Raw genomic sequence first — 14,703 nt, forward strand, 5'->3', positions numbered from 1 at the left:
TTTGTAAGTTCCAACACCACTGAGCTCAGTTTAAACTCAATTCCCAGAAAAGGCCACTATTTTACTTGATCCATTTTCCCACCTCTGATAGGTATGGAATAGAAATCCCAGGTGTACTTGGTATTTTATTCCTTTGATTTCTGCAAATACTAGTTTCTGAACTGATTTAAATGAGTGTATACTGGTGCCGTGGAGGTGCTTCCTTAATGCTGAGACTCAGCAAAGGCAGGGTTAGTTCAGCAAACTGAGTCCTTCTAAACCTACCAAAGTAGCCTTCCTGCAGGATGGGCCAGGTGGCCGGCGGCAGGAGCTTCAGCGCCTTGTTCCTGAACATGGCCACCAACGACAGCACGCCCCCGAGGGCTTGACAGCCAGGGGCTCCTTGGTGGGCGATCCCGGCCCCAAACAGCACTACCTGTTGCTCCCACACCGGCTCTGGTGAGGTGCCAGGCAGTCAGGTTCGCCCAGGATCTTCTGAGTGCTCGAAACCCTCACTCCCCAGGGCCTCTCTTCACAGGCCTTCCCGCAGCAGGATCCGCAGGAAGGGCCTGCACGCCTTGCTCAAAATGGTTCCGCTTACTGGCAGTGTTGCTCCAGAAATGCCAGCCACCCTCTGGAGCTGGGCGCCTCCCTCCGCCCTTTGCGTGTTCAAAAAGGCCCATGGTAGCCAAAAACACCTTCCAAACTCTGCCAGCTGGGTTGGCTCCACTGGAATGTTGGGGAAAGACCCGTGTCCTCTTTCAGGGGCTCTCCTGGGCTGGAAGACCATAGGGAAAAGGGCATCCAGAGGAGCCGTCCAACTCTGGGTCCACGTCCACAGCAGTCTCTGGGACTCTGAGGCGAGTGGCCTGGCCGCTGCCTCCTGGGGAGACTGGGAAGTGATGGATTCTGTCACTTTGTTGTTACTGATGAGGGTTAGGATCAGAATTACCTGGATGATTCACGAATTAGGGTTTGGTTGAAAACCCTTGCCACGTGGACTACATCCAGGTTCTAGCCGTGCATCGTAGTGTGTGCTCCTGTCATAATGGGTCCTTTTGCAATAGGTGTAGACATTGGTCCCCACAGAGCACTCTTACTTAAGTGGCTCCGTCCACTTTGGTAACTTGTTTCTAGCTAGGTGACTGAGTGTGCTGAACAAACCCTAGACTTATGTCATGTGTCCCTTCTGCCAGGACACTCATCCCTCATGGGAATCAATTAAGTGCTGAGCGGGAGAACGTTTGTGTATCTGTGCATGCAGGGCTAACAGGTTATTCTTTTCGGAAACCTCAGGGCTGGTAGTGTAGGTGAGCAGAAAAGGGCATCGGTATGTTAGACCGCAGCCTCAGTCCACAACACTGAGTCTAAATGGTTACAGTGAGTTACATCACAGTAGGTTTGCAGTATAAGGTCCAGACCATCTAGACATTTATGCTGACTTCTCCTAGGGGTAGGTAGTGTGGTTTGATCGGGTGTTTTGGTTTGTTTTCTCTTAATGGGACTTTGTGGTGACTGGTGTGTTTTTTGTTTTCGTTGGTTACTTATCGTTTTCAAGCCGAATTCTTCCTGAAGGATATTGATCTGCATCTGTGGCAAAGGTATTCAACGGTATTTTCTTTCCTCTTCAGGTCGCGGTTTGCTAAAATAATGAAAGAGAGTGATCAACGGCTCATATGTTGCCTTGGTGTGGAGCCAGCGTTGAGGCACAGACGAAGAGCAGACACTGATTTCAGACGTCTCATAGGTACGTAACACAGCCCTCAGTTGTGCTTTGGTTCCGTTACCCGCTTCTGAACAGTAGGCACCTCTCTCAGGGCAGGTCTCTCACTGAACTTCCCGGGTTACTGTCTGGTTAGTAGCGTGTTCAGGCATACTTGGTCGGCATAGTTGTATCATCGTAATGATCAGAAACGTTTTCCCTGTTTGCTTCAACTACCAACCATTTGCAAGTTCAAAGGTGCCCGAATTCCATTTAAACTCAAGCCCGGCAAGGGCCATTATTTTCCTGGAGCCGATGTCACACATCTGATGGGTGTGGAAGCGAACTCCCAGGTGTACTTTGTGTTTTCCTCCTTTGCAGGTCAGAAAGATGATTTTCTGAAGTATTTTAGTGCAGTTTATACTGGTTCCATGGAGGTCCGTCCTTAATGCTGAGACTGAGCAAAGGCATGGTTAGTTCAGCAACCTGAGTCCTTCTAAACCTACCGAAGTAGCCTTCCTGCAGGATGGGCCAGGTGGCCGGCGGCAGGAGCTTCAGCGCCTTGTTCCTGAACATGGCCGCCACCGACAGCACGCCCCCGAGGGCTTGACAGCCAGGGGCTCCTTGGTGGGCGAGCCCGGCCCCAAACAGCACTACCTGTTGCTCCCACACCGGCTCTGGTGAGGTGCCAGGCAGTCAGGTTCGCCCAGGATCTTCTGAGTGCTCGAAACCCTCACTCCCCAGGGCCTCTCTTCACAGGCCTTCCCCCAGCAGGATCCGCAGGAAGGGCCTGCACGCCTTGCTCAAAATGGTTCCGCTTGCTGGCAGTGTTGCTCCAGAAATGCCAGCCACCCTCTGGAGCTGGGCGCCTCCCTCCGCCCTTTGCGTGTTCAGAAAGGCCCATGGTAGCCAAAAACACCTTCCAAACTCTGCCAGCTGGGTTGGCTCCACTGGAATGTTGGGGAAAGACCTGTGTCCTCTTTCGGGGGCTCTCCTGGGCTGGAAGACCATAGGGAGAAGGGCATCCAGAGGAGCCGTCCAACTCTGGGTCCACGTCCACAGCAGTCTCTGGGACTCTGAGGCGAGTGGCCTCGCCGCTGCCTCCTGGGGAGACTGGGAAGTGATGGATTCTGTCACTTTGTTGTTACTGATGAGGGTTAGGATCAGAATTACCTGGATGATTCACGAATTAGGGTTTGGTTGAAAACCCTTGCCACGTGGACTACATCCAGGTTCTAGCCGTGCATCGTAGTGTGTGCTCCTGTCATAATGGGTCCTTTTGCAATAGGTGTAGACATTGGTCCCCACAGAGCACTCTTACTTAAGTGGCTCCGTCCACTTTGGTAACTTGTTTCTAGCTAGGTGACTGAGTGTGCTGAACAAACCCTAGACTTATGTCATGTGTCCCTTCTGCCAGGACACTCATCCCTCATGGGAATCAATTAAGTGCTGAGTGGGAGAACGTTTGTGTATCTGTGCATGCAGGGCTAACAGGTTATTCTTTTCGGAAACCTCAGGGCCGGTAGTGTAGGTGAGCAGAAAAGGGCATCGGTATGTTAGACCGCAGCCTCAGTCCACAACACTGAGTCTAAATGGTTACAGTGAGTTACATCACAGTGGGTTTGCAGTATAAGGTCCAGACCATCTAGACATTTATGCTGACTTCTCCTAGGGGTAGGTAGTGTGGTTTGATCGGGTGTTTTGGTTTGTTTTCTCCAAATGGGACTTTGTGGTGACTGGTGTGTTTTTTCTTTTCGTTGGTTACTTATCGTTTTCAAGCCGAATTCTTCCTGAAGGATATTGATCTGCATCTGTGGCAAAGGTATTCAACGGTATTTTCTTTCCTTTTCAGGTCGCGGTTTGCTAAAATAATGAAACAGAGTGATCAACGGCTCATATGTTGCCTTGGTGTGGAGCCAGCGTTGAGGCACAGACGAAGAGCAGACACTGATTTCAGACGTCTCATAGGTACGTAACACAGCCCTCAGTTGTGCTTTGGTTCCGTTACCCGCTTCTGAACAGTAGGCACCTCTCTCAGGGCAGGTCTCTCACTGAACTTCTCGGGTTACTGTCTGGTTAGTAGCGTGTTCAGACATACTTCGTCGCCATAGTTGTATCATCGTAATGATCAGAAACGTTTTCCCTGTTTGCTTCAACTACCAACCCTTTGCAAGTTCAAAGGTGCCCGAATTCCATTTAAACTCAAGCCCGGCAAGGGCCATTATTTTCCTGGAGCCGATGTCACACATCTGATGGGTGTGGAAGCGAACTCCCAGGTGTACTTTGTGTTTTCCTCCTTTGCAGGTCAGAAAGATGATTTTCTGAAGTATTTTAGTGCAGTTTATACTGGTTCCATGGAGGTCCGTCCTTAATGCTGAGACTGAGCAAAGGCATGGTTAGTTCAGCAACCAGAGTCCTTCTAAACCTACCGAAGTAGCCTTCCTGCAGGATGGGCCAGGTGGCCGGCGGCAGGAGCTTCAGCGCCTTGTTCCTGAGCATGGCCGCCACCGACAGCACACCCCCGAGGGCTTGACAGCCAGGGGCTCCTTGGTGGGCGAGCCCGGCCCCAAACAGCACTACCTGTTGCTCCCACACCGGCTCTGGTGAGGTGCCAGGCAGTCAGGTTCGCCCAGGATCTTCTGAGTGCTCGAAACCCTCACTCCCCAGGGCCTCTCTTCACAGGCCTTCCCCCAGCAGGATCCGCAGGAAGGGCCTGCACGCCTTGCTCAAAATGGTTCCGCTTGCTGGCAGTGTTGCTCCAGAAATGCCAGCCACCCTCTGGAGCTGGGCGCCTCCCTCCGCCCTTTGCGTGTTCAGAAAGGCCCATGATAGCCAAAAACACCTTCCAAACTCTGCCAGCTGGGTTGGCTCCACTGGAATGTTGGGGAAAGACCCGTGTCCTCTTTCGGGGGCTCTCCTGGGCTGGAAGACCATAGGGAAAAGGGCATCCAGAGGAGCCGTCCAACTCTGGGTCCACGTCCACAGCAGTCTCTGGGACTCTGAGGCGAGTGGCCTGGCCGCTGCCTCCTGGGGAGACCGGGAAGTGATGGATTCTGTCACTTTGTTGTTACTGATGAGGGTTAGGATCAGAATTACCTGGATGATTCACGAATTAGGGTTTGGTTGAAAACCCTTGCCACGTGGAATACATCCAGGTTCTAGCCGTGCATCGTAGTGTGTGCTCCTGTCATAATGGGTCCTTTTGCAATAGGTGTAGACATTGGTCCCCACAGAGCACTCTTACTTAAGTGGCTCCGTCCACTTTGGTAACTTGTTTCTAGCTAGGTGACTGAGTGTGCTGAACAAACCCTAGACTTATGTCATGTGTCCCTTCTGCCAGGACACTCATCCCTCATGGGAATCAATTAAGTGCTGAGCGGGAGAACGTTTGTGTATCTGTGCATGCAGGGCTAACAGGTTATTCTTTTCGGAAACCTCAGGGCCGGTAGTGTAGGTGAGCAGAAAAGGGCATCGGTATGTTAGACCGCAGCCTCAGTCCACAACACTGAGTCTAAATGGTTACAGTGAGTTACATCACAGTAGGTTTGCAGTATAAGGTCCAGACCATCTAGACATTTATGCTGACTTCTCCTAGGGGTAGGTAGTGTGGTTTGATCGGGTGTTTTGGTTTGTTTTCTCTTAATGGGACTTTGTGGTGACTGGTGTGTTTTTTGTTTTCGTTGGTTACTTATCGTTTTCAAGCCGAATTCTTCCTGAAGGATATTGATCTGCATCTGTGGCAAAGGTATTCAATGGTATTTTCTTTCCTCTTCAGGTCGCGGTTTGCTAAAATAATGAAAGAGAGTGATCAACGGCTCATATGTTGCCTTGGTGTGGAGCCAGCGTTGAGGCACAGACGAAGAGCAGACACTGATTTCAGACGTCTCATAGGTACGTAACACAGCCCTCAGTTGTGCTTTGGTTCCGTTACCCGCTTCTGAACAGTAGGCACCTCTCTCAGGGCAGGTCTCTCACTGAACTTCCCGGGTTACTGTCTGGTTAGTAGCGTGTTCAGGCATACTTGGTCGGCATAGTTGTATCATCGTAATGATCAGAAACGTTTTCCCTGTTTGCTTCAACTACCAACCATTTGCAAGTTCAAAGGTGCCCGAATTCCATTTAAACTCAAGCCCGGCAAGGGCCATTATTTTCCTGGAGCCGATGTCACACATCTGATGGGTGTGGAAGCGAACTCCCAGGTGTACTTTGTGTTTTCCTCCTTTGCAGGTCAGAAAGATGATTTTCTGAAGTATTTTAGTGCAGTTTATACTGGTTCCATGGAGGTCCGTCCTTAATGCTGAGACTGAGCAAAGGCATGGTTAGTTCAGCAACCTGAGTCCTTCTAAACCTACCGAAGTAGCCTTCCTGCAGGATGGGCCAGGTGGCCGGCGGCAGGAGCTTCAGCGCCTTGTTCCTGAACATGGCCGCCACCGACAGCACGCCCCCGAGGGCTTGACAGCCAGGGGCTCCTTGGTGGGCGAGCCCGGCCCCAAACAGCACTACCTGTTGCTCCCACACCGGCTCTGGTGAGGTGCCAGGCAGTCAGGTTCGCCCAGGATCTTCTGAGTGCTCGAAACCCTCACTCCCCAGGGCCTCTCTTCACAGGCCTTCCCCCAGCAGGATCCGCAGGAAGGGCCTGCACGCCTTGCTCAAAATGGTTCCGCTTGCTGGCAGTGTTGCTCCAGAAATGCCAGCCACCCTCTGGAGCTGGGCGCCTCCCTCCGCCCTTTGCGTGTTCAGAAAGGCCCATGGTAGCCAAAAACACCTTCCAAACTCTGCCAGCTGGGTTGGCTCCACTGGAATGTTGGGGAAAGACCTGTGTCCTCTTTCGGGGGCTCTCCTGGGCTGGAAGACCATAGGGAAAAGGGCATCCAGAGGAGCCGTCCAACTCTGGGTCCACGTCCACAGCAGTCTCTGGGACTCTGAGGCGAGTGGCCTGGCCGCTGCCTCCTGGGGAGACCGGGAAGTGATGGATTCTGTCACTTTGTTGTTACTGATGAGGGTTAGGATCAGAATTACCTGGATGATTCACGAATTAGGGTTTGGTTGAAAACCCTTGCCACGTGGAATACATCCAGGTTCTAGCCGTGCATCGTAGTGTGTGCTCCTGTCATAATGGGTCCTTTTGCAATAGGTGTAGACATTGGTCCCCACAGAGCACTCTTACTTAAGTGGCTCCGTCCACTTTGGTAACTTGTTTCTAGCTAGGTGACTGAGTGTGCTGAACAAACCCTAGACTTATGTCATGTGTCCCTTCTGCCAGGACACTCATCCCTTATGGGAATCAATTAAGTGCTGAGCGGGAGAACGTTTGTGTATCTGTGCATGCAGGGCTAACAGGTTATTCTTTTCGGAAACCTCAGGGCCGGTAGTGTAGGTGAGCAGAAAAGGGCATCGGTATGTTAGACCGCAGCCTCAGTCCACAACACTGAGTCTAAATGGTTACGGTGAGTTACATCACAGTGGGTTTGCAGTATAAGGTCCAGACCATCTAGACATTTATGCTGACTTCTCCTAGGGGTAGGTAGTGTGGTTTGATCGGGTGTTTTGGTTTGTTTTCTCCAAATGGGACTTTGTGGTGACTGGTGTGTTTTTTGTTTTCGTTGGTTACTTATCGTTTTCAAGCCGAATTCTTCCTGAAGGATATTCATCTGCATCTGTGGCAAAGGTATTCAACGGTATTTTCTTTCCTTTTCAGGTCGCGGTTTGCTAAAATAATGAAACAGAGTGATCAACGGCTCATATGTTGCCTTGGTGTGGAGCCAGCGTTGAGGCACAGACGAAGAGCAGACACTGATTTCAGACGTCTCATAGGTACGTAACACAGCCCTCAGTTGTGCTTTGGTTCCGTTACCCGCTTCTGAACAGTAGGCACCTCTCTCAGGGCAGGTCTCTCACTGAACTTCTCGGGTTACTGTCTGGTTAGTAGCGTGTTCAGACATACTTCGTCGCCATAGTTGTATCATCGTAATGATCAGAAACGTTTTCCCTTTTTGCTTCAACTACCAACCATTTGCAAGTTCAAAGGTGCCCGAATTCCATTTAAACTCAAGCCCGGCAAGGGCCATTATTTTCCTGGAGCCGATGTCACACATCTGATGGGTGTGGAAGCGAACTCCCAGGTGTACTTTGTGTTTTCCTCCTTTGCAGGTCAGAAAGATGATTTTCTGAAGTATTTTAGTGCAGTTTATACTGGTTCCATGGAGGTCCGTCCTTAATGCTGAGACTGAGCAAAGGCATGGTTAGTTCAGCAACCTGAGTCCTTCTAAACCTACCAAAGTAGCCTTCCTGCAGGATGGGCCAGGTGGCCGGCGGCGGGAGCTTCAGCGCCTTGTTCCTGAGCATGGCTGCCACCGACAGCACGCCCCCGAGGGCTTGACAGCCAGGGGCTCCTTGGTGGGCGAGCCCGGCCCCAAACAGCACTACCTGTTGCTCCCACACCGGCTCTGGTGAGGTGCCAGGCGGTCAGGTTCGCCCAGGATCTTCTGAGTGCTCGAAACCCTCACTCCCCAGGGCCTCTCTTCACAGGCCTTCCCCCAGCAGGATCCGCAGGAAGGGCCTGCACGCCTTGCTCAAAGTGGTTCCGCTTGCTGGCAGTGTTGCTTCAGAAATGCCAGCCACCCTCTGAGGCTGGGCGCCTCCCTCCGCCCTTTGCGTGTTCAGAAAGGCCCATGGTAGCCAAAAACACCTTCCAAACTCTGCCCGCTGGGTTGGCTCCACTGGAATGTTGGGGAAAGACCCGTGTCCTCTTTCGGGGGCTCTCCTGGGCTGGAAGACCATAGGGAAAAGGGCATCCAGAGGAGCCGTCCAACTCTGGGTCCACGTCCACAGCAGTCTCTGGGACTCTGAGGCGAGTGGCCTGGCCGCTGCCTCTTGGGGAGACCGGGAAGTGATGGATTCTGTCACTTTGTTGTTACTGATGAGGGTTAGGATCAGAATTACCTGGATGATTCACGAATTAGGGTTTGGTTGAAAACCCTTGCCATGTGGAATACATCCAGGTTCTAGCCGTGCATCGTAGTGTGTGCTCCTGTCATAATGGGTCCTTTTGCAATAGGTGTAGACATTGGTCCCCACAGAGCACTCTTACTTAAGTGGCTCCGTCCACTTTGGTAACTTGTTTCTAGCTAGGTGACTGAGTGTGCTGAACAAACCCTAGTCTTATGTCATGTGTCCCTTCTGCCAGGACACTCATCCCTCATGCGAATCAATTAAGTGCTGAGCGGGAGAACGTTTGTGTATCTGTGCATGCAGGGCTAACAGGTTATTCTTTTCGGAAACCTCAGGGCCGGTAGTGTAGGTGAGCAGAAAAGGGCATCGGTATGTTAGACCGCAGCCTCAGTCCACAACACTGAGTCTAAATGGTTACAGTAAGTTACATCACAGTGGGTTTGCAGTATAAGGTCCAGACCATCTAGACATTTATGCTGACTTCTCCTAGGGGTTGGTAGTGTGGTTTGATGGGGTGTTTTGGTTTGTTTTCTCTTAATGGGACTTTGTGGTGACTGGTGTGTTTTTTGTTTTCGTTGGTTACTTATCGTTTTCAAGCCGAATTCTTCCTGAAGGATATTGATCTGCATCTGTGGCAAAGGTATTCAACGGTATTTTCTTTCCTTTTCAGGTCGCGGTTTGCTAAAATAATGAAAGAGAGTGATCAACGGCTCATATGTTGCCTTGGTGTGGAGCCAGCGTTGAGGCACAGACGAAGAGCAGACACTGATTTCAGACGTCTCATAGGTACGTAACACAGCCCTCAGTTGTGCTTTGGTTCCGTTACCCGCTTCTGAACAGTAGGCACCTCTCTCAGGGCAGGTCTCTCACTGAACTTCTCGGGTTACTGTCTGGTTAGTAGCGTGTTCAGGCATACTTCGTCGCCATAGTTGTATCATCGTAATGATCAGAAACGTTTTCCCTGTTTGCTTCAACTACCAACCCTTTGCAAGTTCAAAGGTGCCCGAATTCCATTTAAACTCAAGCCCGGCAAGGGCCATTATTTTCCTGGAGCCGATGTCACACATCTGATGGGTGTGGAAGCGAACTCCCAGGTGTACTTTGTGTTTTCCTCCTTTGCAGGTCAGAAAGATGATTTTCTGAAGTATTTTAGTGCAGTTTATACTGGTTCCATGGAGGTCCGTCCTTAATGCTGAGACTGAACAAAGGCATGGTTAGTTCCGCAACCTGAGTCCTTCTAAACCTACCCAAGTAGCCTTCCTGCAGGATGGGCCAGGTGTCCGGCGGCAGGAGCTTCAGCGCCTTGTTCCTGAACATGGCCGCCACCGACAGCACGCCCCCGAGGGCTTGACAGCCAGGGGCTCCTTGGTGGGCGAGCCCGGCCCCAAACAGCACTACCTGTTGCTCCCACACCGGCTCTGGTGAGGTGCCAGGCAGTCAGGTTCGCCCAGGATCTTCTGAGTGCTCGAAACCCTCACTCCCCAGGGCCTCTCTTCACAGGCCTTCCCCCAGCAGGATCCGCTGGAAGGGCCTGCACGCCTTGCTCAAAATGGTTCCGCTTGCTGGCAGTGTTGCTCCAGAAATGCCAGCCACCCTCTGGAGCTGGGCGCCTCCCTCCGCCCTTTGCGTGTTCAGAAAGGCCCATGGTAGCCAAAAACACTTTTCAAACTCTGCCAGCTGGGTTGGCTCCACTGGAATGCTGGGGAAAGACCCGTGTCGTCTTTCGGGGGCTCTCCTGGGCTGGAAGACCATAGGGAAAAGGGCATCCAGAGGAGCCGTCCAACTCTGGGTCCACGTCCACAGCAGTCTCTGGGACTCTGAGGCGAGTGGCCTGGCCGCTGCCTCCTGGGGAGACCGGGAAGTGATGGATTCTGTCACTTTGTTGTTACTGATGAGGGTTAGGATCAGAATTACCTGGATGATTCACGAATTAGGGTTTGGTTGAAAACCCTTGCCACGTGGACTACATCCAGGTTCTAGCCGTGCATCGTAGTGTGTGCTCCTGTCATAATGGGTCCTTTTGCAATAGGTGTAGACATTGGTCCCCACAGAGCACTCTTACTTAAGTGGCTCCGTCCACTTTGGTAACTTGTTTCTAGCTAGGTGACTGAGTGTGCTGAACAAACCCTAGACTTATGTCATGTGTCCCTTCTGCCAGGACACTCATCCCTCATGGGAATCAATTAAGTGCTGAGCGGGAGAACGTTTGTGTATCTGTGCATGCAGGGCTAACAGGTTATTCTTTTCGGAAACCTCAGGGCCAGTAGTGTAGGTGAGCAGAAAAGGGCATCGGTATGTTAGACCGCAGCCTCAGTCCACAACACTGAGTCTAAATGGTTACAGTGAGTTACATCACAGTGGGTTTGCAGTATAAGGTCCAGACCATCTAGACATTTATGCTGACTTCTCCTAGGGGTAGGTAGTGTGGTTTGATGGGGTGTTTTGGTTTGTTTTCTCTTAATGGGACTTTGTGGTGACTGGTGTGTTTTTTGTTTTCGTTGGTTACTTATCGTTTTCAAGCCGAATTCTTCCTGAAGGATATTGATCTGCATCTGTGGCAAAGGTATTCAACGGTATTTTCTTTCCTTTTCAGGTCGCGGTTTGCTAAAATAATGAAAGAGAGTGATCAACGGCTCATATGTTGCCTTGGTGTGGAGCCAGCGTTGAGGCACAGACGAAGAGCAGACACTGATTTCAGACGTCTCATAGGTACGTAACACAGCCCTCAGTTGTGCTTTGGTTCCGTTACCCGCTTCTGAAGAGTAGGCACCTCTCTCAGGGCAGGTCTCTCACTGAACTTCTCGGGTTACTGTCTGGTTAGTAGCGTGTTCAGGCATACTTCGTCGCCATAGTTGTATCATCGTAATGATCAGAAACGTTTTCCCTGTTTGCTTCAACTACCAACCCTTTGCAAGTTCAAAGGTGCCCGAATTCCATTTAAACTCAAGCCCGGCAAGGGCCATTATTTTCCTGGAGCCGATGTCACACATCTGATGGGTGTGGAAGCGAACTCCCAGGTGTACTTTGTGTTTTCCTCCTTTGCAGGTCAGAAAGATGATTTTCTGAAGTATTTTAGTGCAGTTTATACTGGTTCCATGGAGGTCCGTCCTTAATGCTGAGACTGAGCAAAGGCATGGTTAGTTCAGCAACCTGAGTCCTTCTAAACCTACCGAAGTAGCCTTCCTGCAGGATGGGCCAGGTGGCCGGCGGCAGGAGCTTCAGCGCCTTGTTCCTGAACATGGCCGCCACCGACAGCACGCCCCCGAGGGCTTGACAGCCAGGGGCTCCTTGGTGGGCGAGCCCGGCCCCAAACAGCACTACCTGTTGCTCCCACACCGGCTCTGGTGAGGTGCCAGGCAGTCAGGTTCGCCCAGGGTCTTCTGAGTGCTCGAAACCCTCACTCCCCAGGGCCTCTCTTCACAGGCCTTCCCCCAGCAGGATCCGCAGGAAGGGCCTGCACGCCTTGCTCAAAATGGTTCCGCTTGCTGGCAGTGTTGCTCCAGAAATGCCAGCCACCCTCTGGAGCTGGGCGCCTCCCTCCGCCCTTTGCGTGTTCAGAAAGGCCCATGGTAGCCAAAAACACCTTCCAAACTCTGCCAGCTGGGTTGGCTCCACTGGAATGTTGGGGAAAGACCCATGTCCTCTTTCGGGGGCTCTCCTGGGCTGGAAGACCATAGGGAAAAGGGCATCCAGAGGAGCCGTCCAACTCTGGGTCCACGTCCACAGCAGTCTCTGGGACTCTGAGGCGAGTGGCCTGGCCGCTGCCTCCTGGGGAGACCGGGAAGTGATGGATTCTGTCACTTTGTTGTTACTGATGAGGGTTAGGATCAGAATTACCTGGATGATTCACGAATTAGGGTTTGGTTGAAAACCCTTGCCTCGTGGAATACATCCAGGTTCTAGCCGTGCATCGTAGTGTGTGCTCCTGTCATAATGGGTCCTTTTGCAATAGGTGTAGACATTGGTCCCCACAGAGCACTCTTACTTAAGTGGCTCCGTCCACTTTGGTAACTTGTTTCTAGCTAGGTGACTGAGTGTGCTGAACAAACCCTAGACTTATGTCATGTGTCCCTTCTGCCAGGACACTCATCCCTCATGGGAATCAATTAAGTGCTGAGCGGGAGAACATTTGTGTATCTGTACATGCAGGGCTAACAGGTTATTCTTTTCGGAAACCTCAGGGCCGGTAGTGTAGGTGAGCAGAAAAGGGCATCGGTATGTTAGACCGCAGCCTCAGTCCACAACACTGAGTCTAAATGGTTACAGTGAGTTACATCACAGTGGGTTTGCAGTATAAGGTCCAGACCATCTAGACATTTATGCTGACTTCTCCTAGGGGTAGGTAGTGTGGTTTGTTCGGGTGTTTTGGTTTGTTTTCTCCTAATGGGACTTTGTGGTGACGGGTGTGTTTTTTGTTTTCGTTGGTTACTTACCGTTTTCAAGCCGAATTCTTCCTGAAGGATATTGATCTGCATCTGTGGCAAAGGTATTCAACGGTATTTTCTTTCCTCTTCAGGTCGCGGTTTGCTGAAATAATGAAAGAGAGTGATCAACGGCTCATATGTTGCCTTGGTGTGGAGCCAGCGTTGAGGCATAGACGAAGAGCAGACACTGATTTCAGACGTCTCATAGGTACGTAACACAGCCCTCAGTTGTGCTTTGGTTCCGTTACCCGCTTCTGAACAGTAGGCACCTCTCTCAGGGCAGGTCTCTCACTGAACTTCCCGGGTTACTGTCTGGTTAGTAGCGTGTTCAGGCATACTTGGTCGGCATAGTTGTATCATCGTAATGATCAGAAACGTTTTCCCTGTTTGCTTCAACTACCAACCATTTGCAAGTTCAAAGGTGCCCGAATTCCATTTAAACTCAAGCCCGGCAAGGGCCATTATTTTCCTGGAGCCGATGTCACACATCTGATGGGTGTGGAAGCGAACTCCCAGGTGTACTTTGTGTTTTCCTCCTTTGCAGGTCAGAAAGATGATTTTCTGAAGTATTTTAGTGCAGTTTATACTGGTTCCATGGAGGTCCGTCCTTAATGCTGAGACTGAACAAAGGCATGGTTAGTTCCGCAACCTGAGTCCTTCTAAACCTACCGAAGTAGCCTTCCTGCAGGATGGGCCAGGTGTCCGGCGGCAGGAGCTTCAGCGCCTTGTTCCTGAACATGGCCGCCACCGACAGCACGCCCCCGAGGGCTTGACAGCCAGGGGCTCCTTGGTGGGCGAGCCCGGCCCCAAACAGCACTACCTGTTGCTCCCACACCGGCTCTGGTGAGGTGCCAGGCAGTCAGGTTCGCCCAGGATCTTCTGAGTGCTCGAAACCCTCACTCCCCAGGGCCTCTCTTCACAGGCCTTCCCCCAGCAGGATCCGCTGGAAGGGCCTGCACGCCTTGCTCAAAATGGTTCCGCTTGCTGGCAGTGTTGCTCCAGAAATGCCAGCCACCCTCTGGAGCTGGGCGCCTCCCTCCGCCCTTTGCGTGTTCAGAAAGGCCCATGATAGCCAAAAACACCTTCTAAACTCTGCCAGCTGGGTTGGCTCCACTGGAATGTTGGGGAAAGACCCGTGTCCTCTTTCGGGGGCTCTCCTGGGCTGGAAGACCATAGGGAAAAGGGCATCCAGAGGAGCCGTCCAACTCTGGGTCCACGTCCACAGCAGTCTCTGGGACTCTGAGGCGAGTGGCCTGGCCGCTGCCTCCTGGGGAGACCGGGAAGTGATGGATTCTGTCACTTTGTTGTTACTGATGAGGGTTAGGATCAGAATTACCTGGATGATTCACGAATTAGGGTTTGGTTGAAAACCCTTGCCACGTGGACTACATCCAGGTTCTAGCCGTGCATCGTAGTGTGTGCTCCTGTCATAATGGGTCCTTTTGCAATAGGTGTAGACATTGGTCCCCACAGAGCACTCTTACTTAAGTGGCTCCGTCCACTTTGGTAACTTGTTTCTAGCTAGGTGACTGAGTGTGCTGAACAAACCCTAGACTTATGTCATGTGTCCCTTCTGCCAGGACACTCATCCCTCATGGGAATCAATTAAGTGCTGAGCGGGAGAACGTTTGTGTATCTGTGCATGCA

The 14,703-nt window shown here is 51.6% G+C and overlaps 1 long non-coding RNA gene across 1 annotated transcript in view; it reads left to right on the plus strand.

Moving 5' to 3' along the window:
• Window positions 1-14,703, plus strand: part of LOC145536423 (uncharacterized) — a 111,442-nt gene that overhangs the window by 3,953 nt on the left and 92,786 nt on the right. The window contains exons 3-9 of the long non-coding RNA XR_014075838.1: window positions 1,611-1,726; window positions 3,534-3,649; window positions 5,457-5,572; window positions 7,380-7,495; window positions 9,303-9,418; window positions 11,226-11,341; window positions 13,149-13,264. This is a non-coding gene — a long non-coding RNA (uncharacterized LOC145536423). The remainder of the gene's footprint in view (window positions 1-1,610; window positions 1,727-3,533; window positions 3,650-5,456; window positions 5,573-7,379; window positions 7,496-9,302; window positions 9,419-11,225; window positions 11,342-13,148; window positions 13,265-14,703) is intronic.

This window comes from Giraffa tippelskirchi, chromosome X (assembly GCF_054371585.1).
Source record: "Giraffa tippelskirchi isolate mGirTip1 chromosome X, T2T-mGirTip1v1.2.pri, whole genome shotgun sequence".
In the NCBI taxonomy this organism is placed as follows: Eukaryota; Metazoa; Chordata; class Mammalia; order Artiodactyla; family Giraffidae; genus Giraffa; species Giraffa tippelskirchi.